At 43.3% G+C, this 14,682-nt stretch overlaps 1 long non-coding RNA gene across 1 annotated transcript; it reads left to right on the forward strand.

Moving 5' to 3' along the window:
• Positions 1-4,298: 4,298 nt before the first annotated feature.
• LOC131912608 (uncharacterized) lies at positions 4,299-14,026 on the forward strand. Its single transcript, XR_009379656.1, has 3 exons — positions 4,299-4,626; positions 11,492-11,569; positions 13,734-14,026. It is a non-coding gene; the product is annotated as an uncharacterized LOC131912608 (long non-coding RNA).
• Positions 14,027-14,682: the final 656 nt, after the last annotated feature.

The raw sequence follows: 14,682 nt of genomic DNA on the forward strand, positions 1-14,682 counted from the left end.
AGTGACCTTTTCTACGCCCCTGCCCCAGTTCCTTGCTAAGACATCATGCCATTGAGCTTGCCCGAGGTACTGCCTACTACCAAAGCAGAGGCAGTGTGGAATCATGACACCAACATGACCAACATGCCATTTATTCTCAACCACACCCTTAGATCTAGGTGTTCACCTCCCCATTCTGACAGAGACGTTGGAGAAAATGAGAAACAGTGTGCACTTAATGGAGCTGGGAAAGGAAACTTGTCTACATATCTCTTGCATCTGACTCTAGAGAGCCTTCTATCTTGAAAGCAGTCGTTTGTGATACAGGAGATAGAGAACTTCTAGAAGTCGACAATGCTATGGATCCTGTCACCACAGCAGAAGGGATGGCTTTCCCCCTCTGCCTCCACAGGACCCTTCCATTCTACCTAGATGAGGAAAGACCAGCATCTTGCCCTGGCCAGTCCACTAGCTATTGGAAGGCTCCCCTAAAGCTTGAGAACCTGAACTTTGTTTCACCCTACAGGTAAAATGGAGTTTGTAGTCAAAAATGTCAGTACTTAAGACAAGGTGCTTTGGGCCTGTTCCCCATTCTAGAAACTGGAAGTTGACGAATTTCAGTAGAAGGTAAATGCAAGCCTCCACCAGGATGGGTGTTGTCTGGAGCTGTGGAGAATGGGACAGCTTGGATGTCCATCCCAGCTGATGCTCTGCAGCCAACACAGGTCATTCCACCTCCACAGGTCTTCATCTTTCTCATATAAAATGAGGATATCTGATGTTAACATATCTTAAAGGATGGCCTTTAGGGTATCCATTCTGTGAATTTTGCCTCCTTATCCCCACTCCCATCTACAAGAAACAATCCATTATATAATTCACTTGCAAACGGTCTTTCTGGTACCATTGCTTTTTGTAGCTATTAAAGAGGAGTATTTTTTTTAAGGTGGGGTATTTAGTGTTCATCATTTCCCAATACAATTCTTTTCTGAACAGGGAAGAGAAAGGACAATTAACTGGCAGCCTCTCTGTGTCTGTGGACGAGAAAGCTTTTAAACTGGGCTGACTGAAGCACTGTTCAGTTGCCTGATTTTCGGCCAGAGAGGCAGAAAAATGGGCATCCTGGCACACATCACTTTCTGCTCAGCTAATACAGCAAGTTCTGTTCCCCTGAGCTGCCATGTGGCTTTGGAAGGTCTTCCTGAGTCATTCACCAATTGTCCCCTTTAAAAATAGTATCCCGTCATAGGGGAGGCACCCAGTGGCAACAAGCATGACCTCACTTAACATTGCACACCTGCTCCATCCACTGCTCCCTCCAGATGTCACTGGAAAGCCAGCCCAGATCTGGACTTAATCTCCATAGTCCAGATAGACAGCAGTCATTCTGAAGGAAGGCAGGTAAAGGCAACTCAAAAAAAAAAAAAAAAAAAAAAAAAAAAAAAAAAAAAAAAAGAAAGAAAGAAAAAGAAAAAGAAAGAAGAAGAAAGTGTACATCATCATGTATGCCAGTTAAAATATTTTCTTAAAATCATGGCAGTAAATGACAGAGGCTGCCTCAAAAAAAAAAAAAAAAAAAGTCTTCTTACTATTTACTTTGTTTTGTGATGATGTGTTGAAGGAGTCTGTAATGGCTAGCCCCAAAGCCATTATTAATATAAATTGTGTTGTGGTCTCTGATAGACCTGGGGAGTAGAGTTACACTCTGTCTTGATTTTATTGCAAGTTCCTTGGGTGACCATGGGCCCATCCCCAGCAGCCATCATTTTGGAAGCCTGTTATAAAGCACTATTATTCATACACTATTTATGTAAGATTACGTATCTCACTGTAACAGAAAAAATGGTGGATGGGTCATTGTAATTTTTGCATGGTGGAGCACCCGCATAATCCTAGCACCCAGGAAGTGTAAGCTGAGGCTCAGGAGTTAAAAGTCACCCAGCAGCTATCTAGTGCATGAAGGCCAGAGAGAGATACATGAGAAGTTACCTCAAGGGGAAAAAATAGTAAAATACATAAATAAGGGATTTACTAGTTTAGAAATATTTTCATCTTCCTTGCTTTTCTTTGCTTGCGAGTTGTTAATTACTAATAAGTGTATACTAACTTAGGAATTGGGGTCCTAACCCTCTCACTGTAAACCTGAAGTCTGGTAATGCTGTGTTCTCCACAGAGTATTTTAATAATTTCTAACCTTGGTAAACCCAATGGTCTGACCCCCAGGTCAAATCCAGGACTCAAGTTACAGGGCAATCAATCAAGGAAGGCTTTAAGCAGGGCTCACAGCCCCACCTCTAGCTAGACTGGAAGGAAGAAATCGTTCTTCTTTCAAAAAAATCACCCAAGGTTTAGCACTGGGATTTTCCTACAGTTTGCTGTTTCCCTCTTCTCTTCGGTTCTTCATATTAAATATACATGGGCAGCTATTAGAGCCCGACGATGTGTCAGGCTTCATAGGTTAAGAAGAGCAGGCTTGCTCAACAGCTTTAAAATCTAGTACAACAGCTGTCAAACTGGGCTGACCTGCAATCATCTGGGGAACTTTCAAACTCAGACAGTTTCCTGAATTCATCTCAGACTGACCAAATGAGAATTTTCCCCCTTCTGTGTTTCTAATAAGCCACACTGAGGGACAGCCAGGCTTGGAACTAGTGACCTATGGCTTGCCTCTTGATACTGTTCTCAGGACAGGGAAATTATAAAACAGCATACGCAGCCAATCATCTGTGGGATGTATGAAAGGGCAAAAGGGAAATCAGATTCATTTTGGAAGGCAATGGTTGTACCTATTGAAGAACAAATTATGCAGAGCTTACTAAGTTTTAACCAAAAAGAAAAAAGTTCAAGGCAAAGTCCTTGATCCAGAGACCTAGCATCCTTCTTCCTGGATGGTTGACATCACAGTTTTCCATTCACCCACAGTCCAGTCCCTGCGCACCTGGAGAATCCTCAAGAAGACACAAATGGGTTCCCCAGTGCCAACCAAATGAAATCCTTCATTTTGATCTGAGTTTTTCACCTGCTCTCCCCTGGTGTACCTTTTATCTTATAATAATCAAATGAGCTAAAGTATTAAGAGATTAATTTTGATTGGAAGACCATCTCTGTAGCCTCCTCTGCTCCAACCTTGCCACTTGGAATGGCTTTCTTCCATAGCTAGTGGATCTCCAAAGCAAGTCTTATATTGTCCCAAAGTCTTATATTGTCCCTCTGTGCCTCACTGTCTTGACATATTTTACTGAGTATCCAGTATGACACACACACACACACACACACACACACACACACACACACATACTATAAAAGTGTTATGCACACTGTTTTACACACATATAAGTTAGCTATGTGCTTCCTCAGAGAAGGAGAAATAAAACTCACAGAGATTGAATTCTAGCCAATAATGGACAGAGCATGCAACCAAACTCAAGTCAAACAACAAAGCCTGCACTATAATGATACCCTCCCTTGCCACTCCTACGACACGCCCCCACCTGTTGATTTTTATTCAAGTCCATACCATTGCACCTTTTGCTACAGCTATTGCTAAATGAGTTAAGCTGCTTCTGTGTGTGGCAGTTTGTCAGGGGCAGGGACACAAACCCTGCCAAATATTCCCCTAGAATGCTTAAGTTTTACATTCCAGTAAGTTCTTCGTGAACACATGTAAAAACAAAGCAAATATGCTCATAGTCCTGCAATGAACCTTTGCTTGGAAGTATACTGACTAATTTTCTATTAAGTCTCATTATCATATGTCTTGGTCTTTGTACTGATCCAGAAATTCTTAATATATTTGTCCTTAAAATATAACAAAGTCAAAAGGCAAAGTTTAAAACCAGCGTCAGTTTGCAAGTGCTTGTTCTTTTTGTCCTTCAGCCCCAAAATTATAAAAGGCCCCTTGGGATTAGCACTTAAAATGTCATGCATTTAAAACACTTTAATAATTTTATTAAGGAGTCCTTGGCTAGGCTACCACACATATTGTGACTAGTAAATAGGAAAATAACTATTAAACTAGATGTGGATAGTATCTAATATGAAAACTGAATGAAATGTTTAAAAATTGTGTGATCCCCTCCCCAATTTAAAGACTCAAATCTCATCTTCTGTAGATCTGAGTGAAATGAGAGATGGAAGAATTCCAGAGCATTTCAGAATCTCAGCACATTATGTCATCACCAATGTACCCACTTAACGTTCTTGGAAACACAGAGCTTTCAATGGTCTTAAAGTTCACGTCTTTATTCTACTTCTGAATCTTTTATGTTACTTTGGTTTTGTAAAACAAAATGATGAAGATGGTTTGTGCTTTTTTGTTTGTTTGTTTGTTTAATGTCTTCAAATCCCAGGAGAATCACAGCTACATAAGGATTTCTTATAAAGGGAATACTGTGAGGACCAAGAATGGGTTAACCCTGACTCCCTCTCCTCCCACCCCTTTCTCTCAGATACTGGACAGCTGTTGAAAAGTATCTGTCAACAGAACTATTACTGTCTTTCCTGGGATCAACACTGTGTCCTGGACCCTCAAGGTCAGTGGAACTGCCTTCCGAACAAGGAGAGGCAAAAGCTCACAGGACCAATGAAACCCAAGCAGCTGCGGCAGGTGGACAGCCTTCCCAGTCACCACAAAGTCTAAAGAGAAAGGTAGGATCCAAAGACAGGGGCTGCATAGACATATTTGCCCACCCCAAAGCCCTTCTCAAATAGTGCAAGTCCTGTTTCCTTTCTTGTTGCTCCATATCATGCTTCTTTACACATAGAAGTCAGAGTTAAGAGTAAATGATTAGCATGGTGTAATAACAGCATAGGTGGTGTTGGTAAAAATAATGATTATATATTCTGTGCTGTCTTCAGCTCTCTCTACACCTCTCTCCCGCCTCTCTCTCTCCTCCTTTTCCTCCCTCTCTCTCTCTCACACACACCCCATTATCACAAACAGTCAACAACAAAATTCCTTTGAGTGGACTCAAGAGTTTGACAGATGAGAAGCCAGTCATCAGGAGTGAAGTAACTTGCTCAGGGGTTATGAGCTCTGGAGCCAAATTCTGAACCAAACTCTAACTGCTAAGTCCTTGCATCTAATAACTATGTTTCCACCTGTCTTTAATTCTTTTCCACTGTAAGAGGAGGGGGGTTCTGGGAAGGTTTAACGTAGGTAATTCCAGCCTCCCAGAAGGGCTTATGGGGTAGACTTCTGTCACCAGAAACGTGTGATCCAGAGAGAACTCTCGGAGTCATAGCTGACTACTGGCAGGAGATAAGCTTTCTGAAAGGCAATCTCTCGAGCTATCAAAACTTTCAAAATAGGACAGTCTTTGACACTATCATTTACTAAAAAATAGGAATGATATTCACAAAATTTAGGTAAAATTATTCATTGGCACTGTTTATACTATCAAAACCCAGAGTTAGGGAGAATACTACTAAAATCCTACTAAAAATCTAGGTATTTGAATTACAGAGTATATTGGAATACTATAAATCCACAAAAGCCTTTGGAAAAAAAATGGATTGACATATATATATATATATATATATATATATATATATATATATATATTATATATAAAATCAGTCATGACCTATTGCAGTACTTTTCCAACAATGTATAATTTATTGTATTTAAATGCTTATACATGCATTACTATTCTACACTATGTGCCAAGTCAACATGTGTAGGTTTATGATTATAGAGTCATAAAAATCTTAGAATTCTAATTAAGTATTGTAGTCCCAAAGTGCCCATTCCACTAAGCCTGGCAGATAATACCAACCTGTGAGTGTGGCTCCATCAGGGAGTTCATTAACATCTCATTTGCTGGGTTCCAACAAATGTTTGCAAAGCACATACACTCACAAACCTCCTGTCTACAGAGCAGACCTATGTCAACCTGCATTAGTAGGAAGAGGAACAAATTCAATCCTTAGAAGTGATTGACTGCTCAAAAACCACTTCTTCTCTAACTTCTCTTCTACGAGTTTCTCTTACAATGGAGAATATTACTTAAATGAGGCCAGAGAAAGGTAAGAACTGTTCTGAGCTTCTCCACTCACCAGCAATGAGCAAGCTGACATCTGTAATGAGCACTGGAAGCTGGAACCAGTTTTGTTTACCATCTTCAAAAGGCTATGTTTGTTTATGTTATTGGTAATGACCACAAAGCAAAAAGAAAGCAAATCCAATTAATTTATTAGTAGAAAACTAAGAGCCAAACTGGTTTCCCCAAATGCCTCTAAGTTGTGTTCTCACTCTACATTCTGGGCTCCACCAAGCCCTGAAGGAGAAACTGAGCCAAAGATCAAAAGACCATTTCAAACTCAACATCCCTATATAATACTGAGAATTATTATTTATAGTGTGGGGTACCAAATTATCCAGTGGGTACTGATTAATATCTGTTCTCTCATTCATACATGTGCCTGCCCATTCATATGCTCAGCATTTAACCAGTTGCCAAGCAATAGAGTCTGAGACCAACATTTTCACCTTAGGCAGTTTCCATGCAGCATGAGTGTTGTAATGACAGAGGTCTGGAGGATGCAGCGTTACAGCAGGAGACAGGAGGTGGGTGTGGCTGCTCCAGGAAGGTGAAAGAGCATATGTTAAAAGGCTAGAGTACTAAGCAATGCTGTGATTTGGGTGAGGTTTGTCTCCCAGGGTCTTAAGGGTTAGAATACTGGTCCCCGGTACTGTACGGTTGGAGGTGATGGAGCCCATAATATGTAGAGCATCATTGGAGGTCATTGAGGGTGCTGCCTTTGGAGGGGATTAATGGAATTCTCATGGGACTCCAGTTGGTTCTCATGAGAAAGTTGTTGTATGAGAGGGACTGGTACCTCAGTCTCTCTGGCTTCTTACCTCTCTGTGTGATCACCCCCTTTCATGTGCGTTCCCACCACGATGCCTTCATATCCATGATGTGAAGTAGCCAGGGGGGCCCTCACCAGAGGTCAAGTCAATAAAGCCACCTGATGCTGGAATTAATCTTGTGTTGTATAAACAGAAGTTGGTCATTGTTGCCATGGAGAGAGAGGCTTAGCCAGCTTAAGCAAAGATCAGATCATGCGAATTCTTCTAGGTCAAGTTCAAAGTCTGGATTTGTGCTCAGGGTCATGGAAAAGCCCTGGCAAAACGGTGTCGCATAATGGTTACGAGTCTTAATCTTAGACTAAATTGCTAGCTTTAAAGACTGTGTCTATCCTCATAATTACCTGCCCTGAACATATGCAAAATTTTCAACATTTGACTGCATTGTACCTACAAGGGGTGGCGATTCTACGTGATTCAAACGAATACGCAAAAAGTCTCCTCGAAGCTTGCCTTCTGGGACGGGGCAGGGGAGAGGCCATCTGAAGGGTCCAGCTGAAGAGCCAGGCAACTCTGCTGACTCCTGCTGGAAAACGATACCTTCCTCAGCTGGTGGCCCAGACAGCCTTGCCTGTGCCTGGGGGAAGGCGGGGCTCTCAGCTCAGCTTTCACCCAGGCATCTCAGAGTCTACCTCCCCTGCAGTGCAGGCCCCTGCTCCTCCTGCCCTTGATTTTGTTCAGAAAACATGCAGCTCAGCAAAGCCTACTGCTTGTCATCCTTCAGCTGTCTGACCCTGCAGGAGGACTTCCTGGCTGACAACCCTCAGCCCCCTCACATATATGTGCCGGCCATGTTCCTTTTCTTTCTCTTGCTCATCCGTTTGCTCCCTTTGGCTCGGGAATGGGGCTTCCCTGATGCGGCAGAGATGAGCTTTCTGAATTGTGTTTATTTGTTGACGCTCTGGTGTGAAAGCGCTCTCCATCAACTGCATATTAATCTTGTCAGCAGTGTGTATCTGTTTCCCTCTGCCTCTGTCCCCTGGCCTAATTTATGGCTTGCCTTTCCCTTGCTTCCTATTGTCACAATGACAGGGAGTCCCCAGGCCCCAGCCAAACACAAGACCTGTCTTTTCAAGATGAACTGCTGTGAGGTACACAATTCCCTGCAGTTGGCCTGGCAGGGCTAAATTTAGAGCAGACCTTCTCCAGTTGATTCTGTGCTACCAAGACAAGAAGGAACAATGTCCTGCGTGAGCTACCTGCTGTGTTGGGTCCTATCAGCGAGCAGAACTAGGAAATCCGGCCTTGTCTTTGAGAGGAAAAGGTGCATAGAATGAATGGCCGGTAAACAAGGTGGTCACTATGTATATCTGAATTGCCAAACCATAATACTAATAGCACAGATCCAAAATTCAGAAGAAAGTGGGTCTCAATCCCAGCCTGGATACTTGTCATTGGTGTGACTACCTGTGTAACCCATTTGTAACTAATGGGTTAATTATCCTAAAAACAAGTGGAATAGCTTCTATTACATAGAGGAGTTGTGTGAATTATATGCTAAAGTGTGTCTTAGCTCTTTTTATGTAATATGTGGCAAATACTGAGCGCTCTGTTTACGGAATGCATTTTATTTATTATTAAAAAGGAGAGAGAGAAGGAGAATAAATTCATGACGTGGCAAAGTGGAATCATTCAGACAGTTCTCAGTTGTCTTGTTTTCAAGCTCTGCCAATTAACTTTCACCTTACATTCATACAGGGCTTCTTATAGAATTCAACTCTTAACACGAGCTACATCTGTGTTCAACATCTTGATCATGACTGAAGTTTGGCAGCATTATTCTGAGGCCAGCTTTGGAATCAGACCAAGGCTGGAATGCTGGATGTGTGTCAAAAGCCTTGGGTGGTCCTTTGAGAATGATGAATCCTCAAGTGGGATTTCTTTACCATACTAAGTACCTAGAGGACTATGTCCTGAGCTCTATCTGAGCGCACATACCATTTCTGTTTCTTCCACAGTTAAGGTCAACCTGGGCTATTTTCCTGTCCAGCATCGACAGCATACATTGTCATCAAGGGCCTGAATTAGACACAGTGCAACATGCAGAAAAAGCAAATCCCTCCCAAGGAGTTATGAAACAATGCCTTCCAGTCTTTCCTCAAGTGCCCAATAATTCCTTTCTAGAAAAATGTAGTTCCATTGCCCTGGTCACAGTTCCAAATGATGGCATATTAATTCCTCCGTGGAGTCCCCCTGTATCTCAGCATTTCTGTGAAATCCTTACAGTCTGCCAGGATTCAGATAGTTCTTGAATTATGATAGTCTTTCATTTAAAACATAGAAGCAACCCCATTATCCTTCAGCTGCCCTTCCGTGCCAAGCAGACAGGAACCTGACAGCTATAGTTAGGAGGCCCTGCCTCCCTTGCTGGCCTTTTGCAGATCGCTTTTACCTAATCTGATTACTCCTCGCTTGGGTCTCTGTGTAGAATATCCTGGCAAAGGAAGTCTCTGTTGACCTTCCTAATATGCCCCTTGAGCGCCCTCAGCTCTTCCCCATCGAAGCATGGGGTCATGCTTTGTCTTCACCCTGTCTGATTCTCCAGCACACAAAAGTCAATGATAGCAGGAACCATGTGTGCCCCATTCATCATTTAATCCAGCTCCCTAGTGCAGTGCCTGTCCTGAGACACATATTTGTGGGGGGAGAAAAGAAGAGAGAAAACGTGGAGTCGGGTATGTCATGATGGGACTGACATCACGTGATTGGGCTGTATGAGGACAAAGGCAGCCAGTCTTTCCAGTCTGGGCTCACAACACGAGCTCCAAGTGAAGATGTCCTGCATGTCACTGAATGTCAGAGAAACACCAGAATCCAAGGGGCTGATCGTGGGCTCCACGGGGCAGGAAGTGAGGGCTTTGGAAGTCTGTGTCTGTTGTCTCTTCAGCCCTAACCTCGGCTTGTTCCTAGCTTACAGAGGAGACTTTTTGTTATCCTGAACATAGAAAATGGTTCAGATGGCTGTCAAAATTTAAGTCTTGAAAACTATAATTATTTCCCATTTTTCCAATTCTGATGAGACCGTCCTATGGACACAGTTATAAGAACTAAAAGATAGTAGTTTTTTGTAGGTTGCTGGAGAGAAACAAATTGGTACAAGAAAACAGTGACAGTTAATGACCCAAGTTCAAAGCAGTGTAATGAGGTTGCTTCCTTTCTCTTTACCTCTCCCCCCACCCACCCCCACACACATACACACACACCATGACAAACTAGAAGCTGAAAGGCATCACAAGTTATTTAATCACACTGTGTTTCAACCTTACTACCCATAAATTGTGATAATAATGCTATCATGGTAGGATTGCTGAGCAGATTAAAAATGACATCTGTAAATCACATTGCACATAGTAGGTGCTCAGTAAGGGCAGTGATGATGGATCTGAGTTCGTGGAGCAAAAGAAAGATGGGGAGCTCCTCAGCTCCTTGGCCACACAAACCCAAGGCAGCCTACAGGGAAACCCCAGGCTAGGACTTGAGGTAACCTAAAGCTGTGGATTCCTGGGATGGCAATGTGCAGACACCATGGAGACATCTGACTACAGGACTTAGCACTGATTTATGCAACTTGCCAACTGCCCAGAACCCAAGGGCTTCCTCAGTTCAGGGTATATCTGGCTGATGGTGGTGGTCAAGGCTTCTCTGCATAGTGACCACTCAAAAAGTAACCCAGCTCTAGCTGCCCCTTCCTGAGTGGAAAGACAGACATAGCCCCAGGTATCACAGCCCATACCAGGAACTTGTCCATCCATGTTAACTGGTAGCTTTTACTATCACGTCTTCAAAAGCTGGATTCTCAGGGTTGTCTTACTCTGGGAGGCCCAAGTCACATATAATCCATCTGCTCCCTGAGTGTCTTATGGCCTCCGGGAGGAATCTACCAGGCACAGTTGATTTTAATCCACCCCACACCATACATTGTTCGTGTAGATGTTTACAAGGTTGAAGTTAGAGTTGATGTACAACTTTCAATCCTGCTTTTTTTTTTTCAATTGAACATAGTAAACACCTGTGTGATTTGTTTGATAAATTTTTGCTTCATGGCAGTAAAGTTGCCACATAAAGGATAAAAACTGACTTAACCTTCCTCTACGACTGAAAATAGAAGGGCACCACCACCCTTTCTCCATGCCCCCTTTTCTCGGCTGTAGTCAACAAGAAGCAAGTTTAGCTTCAACTGGGAAAGGCAGAGGAGGTGCCACTTGGGACCTCCCATCGGTCTCCAAGGACCCAATTTCTGGCCAAGGCTTCAGATCTCACTCTCTCCTGGCTTTCACAGCCAGTTCCCTGCAGGGTGTTTCCTGGATGCTTGGTGACAGAAAACAAGCATGAGGTTGTAAAATGAGACTGCACTGTACAACACATACTTTGGGGGTCTCACAACCCAAGCCAAGTCACTTACCTCCAGCGGAGGGCTTCCAGAACAGGCCCAACATCCAGCTGCATCATGTTTTAGCCTATAGTGTTAAGGTCTGTCTGGAACACCTCTCCCCATCTCTTCTCTTTCCACACTTTTCCTTGAATCATTTTTAGTCTTCTTATCTTTTTTTTTTTTTTTTTTTGAGATATGATTAAAGGCAAAGAGTGAAAGTCATAAGGAACGGTGCTATGTAGTCTTCATTTAAGGTTATTTTACCACAGTAGGAGATCGGATGTGGGTATTCACAAGCATACAAGGACCAAGGTGACTGATGAGTCCAAAGGTATGGGACACCAGAGGTGAGTCAATCCAGACGCACACATGGGAAACAAGTTTCCGGACAGGAAAATAAAAATCAGAAAAAGAGGATCAGGAAAGCCAAGGTAGAAGTGAATTCCAAGTCCAAAGGGAGCAGTGGGGGTGGGGGTGGGTGCAGAGGGTGAGCAGCAGCTCCGTCAAGGGACTGGCCTGCGGGTTAAGGTAACAAGAAAGTCATCGAGTGCCAGTGCCAAGGAAAGAGATCAGAACGGCAGGTACAAAAGACCCGGTGGGGAGAGGTCTGGGCGGCATGAGCCAAGGGAAACGGAGTTCAGAGAATGCCTAAGAAGTGCCCTGGCTTCTTTAGGGACAGTCAATCAGCAGGAGCTTTTAAACTGCAGTGAAAAGTCCCTTTCCCTCCACCTAGAACTAGAGGAGAGAACCACCAAAGCATGATGAACTAAACCCACATGCCCAGGCAGCATTTGACAAGGGGCAGGGTTTCATCTTACATAAACTCCTTAACGGAAAAAGTTGTGGCTTTTAGAAAATACATCTACATGGGAGGCGGGCAAGCTTGCTACTTAAGTGCCCAATAAGTAAGTATTGCCTGATTAAGGAAAAGATGGGATCTGTTTGTTTGGTTTGGTAAGTGTAGTTCTGGTTTATGTGCTGAAGCTTTGCAATCACGAAAGAGTGAGTAGAGGGGTGTTTGCTCGGTGATAAGGAAGAAATCAACAAGTAGACTTGAACTGTTGGCTGTAGCTGTCTTCCTATTGGAAAGCCCAGAACAAATCATGCTTTGCATGGACAGGACCATGGCAGGTCCATTTGTGAGATCCCCACCCCACCCCATCCAGCAAGAGATAGCAGCTCTCTGAGGAAGGACCCTGAACTAATACTGGCAGTAGCTCTCAGGTTCCTGAACCCAGGACACTGGTTCTGAGCTAAGCATACAGTTTCTACAGGGCTTATGTGCTCTACAGAATAAGTGTCACTGCGACATAACAAAAAGGGTGTTTTTGTTTCTGCTTTTGTTTGACAACATGCTTGACAAAAGTCCTAAGTATTGAGTGAGTGCCTCCATTTTTACCTACTTGTAAGAGTCAGGAGTTACTTTGTCAAGTGAAGAGACCCCTAAAATTAAAAGCAAGAAGCAAGTCAACCAAGTGCAGGTTATTCCGTGTGACGTGCCACCACGGAGAAAGCCCACGTCAAGCACTGTACTCAAGACTGAGAACAACAGACATTTAAAGATCAAGTTCGCATTCAATTCAGGTCAAAAGAGGATAGAGAGCAGAGCATCAGGGCTGAGGTTACAGAACATGATGTGATTACGACGGTGCTTGCCCTGTCCTGTACAGCCTTCCCAGCTGGCAAGAGGCATTCTGAAATTCCCTTCCTTTGGCATGTGGAGCCTTCATCACATGAGCTCCTGATGGGGACATCCCCACAGCATGACCTATTACTCTATGTTCTCATAAAAGCAGCATGGTGTGCAATAGACGCCTTTCCATCAACAGAAGGAAAATTGGACCCCGGAGGGCTGCAAGGAATTGAATGTGGGCAAAAAACAAGGTCTGGTGCGTAGTTAAAGAAACTCTTGTGCTAAGTTCCTCAAACAAATCATGGTGGTTCTGGCCTAGGTCCCTCTTTCTCTCTGCCAAGAGAAGTAGAAAGAGATAATAAAAAATTAAGCCTGCTAATCCTACCCAGAACCGCCCAAGACTACTTTGGGCTAGGGACACACATGTCAGCCCTCAGAGATGCATATGGGTGCATTTTGTTAATCCCCACCACTGCGTGTCAGGGATAACTGATCTATGACTAAAAATAGTGTGAGGACAGCAATACTAGCCATTTGGGGCTGACCTGAGGACACAGTGGAAAACTTGACAACAGCACAGTAGAACCGTCCTGGCCCAAGGCCACAGGCTCAAGGGCGAGAGGTCAGGCTCATGTGCTGGGGAAATGTGAGTGACAGCTCACCTCCCAGAGTGAGTTCCAGCGGTGGTAATCTTCTAGTGCTGTTGGGCTCCTTCTGAGCGATGTAGCAAGTGGTAAGACCTGGAGGTCCAGTGTTACAGGTCATGGTTTTTCCCTGGGAAAATGTTACAGTTGGGTGACATTAAAGAGGGCTGTGCAAATCAAATAAAAACAAGCCTGCTCCCGTCCACTAACTTCAGTCTGCACTTTTGTCTCTAGTACCTACACGAACTGGAAAAGAATTTGAGACCATCAGAGTGGACATTCAAGCCCATTCTCAGCCCCAGGGATTATACCCTTTAGATGGAAGGGTATAAGAGAAAGAGATAGAATTCTCAAGAACACAGACCAGTTTGTCCTTATCAGCCAATGTAGTTAATAGTGTTAGACATTTCTGATAATGTTTTCTGTATCCTAAGAGTATGCCTACCACCGAAGATTAACTTTTAACATCGTGGACCCTTCAAATCCTGGCTCTCGCCCCACATAATTGTGACATGCCTACTCTGTGTTAGATACTGTGCAAAAGAAACTTCTAAAGACTGCCTTCAGTAATTGTTAGAGTGATCTCTTTTTTATTATCTTATGTATATGAGTTTTTGCCTGCATGTATGTCTGTGCATGTATGTATGTTGTGTGCTTGATGCCTACTAAATCAGAAGATGACATCAGATCCCCTGGAACTGGAGTTATAGAAGGGTGTGAGCCACCATGAGGGTGTTTGGGACTGACCCCTGGTCCATTGAAACAGCAAAAAAGTGTTCCCTTAACTGCTGAGCCATCTCTTTAACCCTGTTAGAATGATCTTGCCCAAAGTACATTTAGAAAAAGATAATTCAGAGGTATAGTGCCAGGCATCTTTAAATAGGGCTCCATGCCATTAGAGATGGCAATGGGTAGCCACAACCCAGAGTGGCATGAACATTTTCCTTATCCCTTTCAGAGTTCTGAAAATTATTGACAGAGACTAAAGCCCTCATTTAATGTCTCAGAATATATGATTCTGGATTCTTGAACAAAGTATTTAATGGAAAGTTCTATCATAGACCATGCCCCTAGACTCAGGCCACAGGTCTTATAGAGTGCTGTGATAGCTTACTTTTAAAAATTCAAATTCAATCAAATGAAAAGCACATATTTTTATAACCAATCAAATATTCAGGGTGAA

Source organism: Peromyscus eremicus, chromosome 6 (genome assembly GCF_949786415.1).
Source record: "Peromyscus eremicus chromosome 6, PerEre_H2_v1, whole genome shotgun sequence".
Lineage (NCBI taxonomy): Eukaryota > Metazoa > Chordata > Mammalia > Rodentia > Cricetidae > Peromyscus > Peromyscus eremicus.